Genomic DNA, 2,644 nt, shown 5'->3' on the forward strand with positions numbered 1-2,644 from the left:
TTTGGTAAAATGCTATGCCCAAGATAACTATCCGAGTGCCGGCGGTGGGGTGGTTCATATAGCCTCGGCTATCACCTCATTTTGTCCGGTCGTGATGGTCAAGTGGATTAAGGCGTCTTGTACATACCAGTTGCGTTGCTTCTGGGAGTATGGGTTCGAGTCACTTCTGGGGTGTGAGTTTTCAGTTGCATATGTCCTGGGGACCATTCAGGCTTGTTCGCATATATATATATATATATATATATATATATATTGTGACGATAATCTCTTTCAAGAGAGATTGAGCCTGCTCTTCTCTATATAAAGTTACATGTATTATACAACAATAAGATTCTACCTTCAAGATACGTCTACCAGTAGCACAAAACTTTTTGACCAGGAGGCAAACGTACCAAAGACTCCCCTCTACTCCACACTCCCTCCATGCCAGCTCCATCATCAACCAGCAAACTACCATTCCCAGCTTGCCTGCTTCTGATTGGTGACCCGCCGACTGCACACCTGCACCTCAGCGCCCTCTACAAGTCGATGTCTGGGCTTGAACCAGCCATTGAAGTCAGAATATCCTTGTGCTCTCAAGCCGTGAACAACTAACTGATATATGCTGTATCAGGTGGATGTTTCTCAGCTAGCGCGATATTCTCAGCACCTGCTTATTATTTATCACTTTGTCTTTATATTGTTGTAGAGTAACGTCATCCCTATTCTTCATTTTTGTTATATGTTTTTGATTTCTTTGTTTGCACTGTACATAGCCAAGGGATTGTCTTTGTTTTTAATTTGTTTTCTATATTAATTAAAGTTTCATTGTTCATACTATGTGTTTTGCGTGTCTTCCCTAACTTTACCACAGACAAACAGCCAAGCAGTCTATCTTTTTTTTGTAAGTGTGACTAGGCATTGACACCAGCCACTAGGAGGAATGCCGAACATCTACACTCCTACACTTTCCCGTCACAATATATGTATATATCCATGAATAAGACACAGTAAATCCGAGCATATATCGTGTATTAACACATTTGAAATTTAAAAATAATTTTAACGTGCGATTATATAAACACAACATATAAGCAGATTAAGCAACATTAATGGAGTTAGTTGGCTTCAAGAGATGATAAATATTTACACTTTCTATTTCTGACATGTCTGACTAATTATGAATCTAAGTTACATTATCTGTGGTGTATATTTATATTTCAATATTCACTACAATTCTACAAGATGATTCAGTTCTTTTTATCTCATTATTTGATTTAATTATAGGAATTTTAGAGAATAAATACAGCCAAATGTATGATTTGAAATTCTCAAATGAATATACACTGAATTGGAGTTTTGGCCAGTCATCATTCAAGGGGGGTGCACACACACACACACACACACACACACACACACACACACACACACACACACACACACACCAGGAAGCAGCTCGTAACAGCTGTCTGACTCCCAGGTACTTATTTACTGCTAGGTAACAGGAGCACCAGGGTGAAAGAAACTCTGCCCGTCGGTGCCGGGAATCAAACCCGAGTGGGAAGCCACCGGCGCCCGCTATCGTGCGTACTATTATATTAAGCCAGTGTTCAGACTCAGTCAATGTGAGTCTGTTTGGAAGTGATTATCCAATCATCTGTGGAACAATCAAGTATGGAATATCCCCAAAGTGTGTATAGCCTTGGAGCATTAACGTGTGTGAGGTGGTTCGCATGGGACAAGTAATGAGTAACTCACTCTGCCTGAAGCGTGGTGTGTGTTTGAGTACACATCGCGTGCCCACGAACAGAAAATGGGGTCTGATGAACAGTGTGCCTGCCTCTAACGAACAGAAAACGATAGTCAGTAATGGGAGTACTCCGACATACTAGTCGTGTAATCAAGGAGAGGTTAAATTATACCTCAAGTAAACAATGACTGTTGAGTGATTGTTACAACTGGCCCTGGGGCTCTGAGGGACAGTGTCTCTATGATTGATTGACCTGCGTATTGCAACCCCTAACACCACCTTCTATTCATCGATGGGTTGATAGCTGGAGGGTGCACTTTATTCCAATACAGTGTACACTGTACTCACCTAGGTATGCTTGCAGGGGTTGAGCTCTGGCTCTTTGGTCCCGCCTCTCAACTGTCAATCAACTGGTGTACAGATTCCTGAGCCTACTGGGCCTTATCATATCTACACTTGAATCTGTGTATGGAGTCAGCCTCCACCACATCACTGACTAATGCATTCCACCTGTTAACTAGTCTGACACTGAAAACGTTTTATCTAATGTCCCTGTGGCTCATTTGGGTACTCAGTTTCCACTTGTGTCCTCCTTCTTTGTGTACCATCCCCCCTCCCAATCTGCCCCGTTGGCGTCGTGAGGGGGCTTGGTGGACGGCTGCCGGAGTGTGATGCTCCGTGGGGGCAGTCCTCTGTCCTTTTCTGGCCTTGCACTCCTGCTGCTGTCTTCTCTAATTGTGCCGGATCGCTTTTCCTTTTCCTTATGTTTCGTTTTTCTCCCCCCTCTTCTCCTATCTGCTTGTCGTTTCCTGCCGACCTTTTGCTTGTTTTGGATTATTTCTTTGGACTTCTTCTATTTTGACGCCCGGGTGCTTGAGGAGGCATACTCTTGCACCCGTAAAACTGTACTACCCA

Source organism: Procambarus clarkii, chromosome 68, assembly GCF_040958095.1.
Source record: "Procambarus clarkii isolate CNS0578487 chromosome 68, FALCON_Pclarkii_2.0, whole genome shotgun sequence".
Lineage (NCBI taxonomy): Eukaryota > Metazoa > Arthropoda > Malacostraca > Decapoda > Cambaridae > Procambarus > Procambarus clarkii.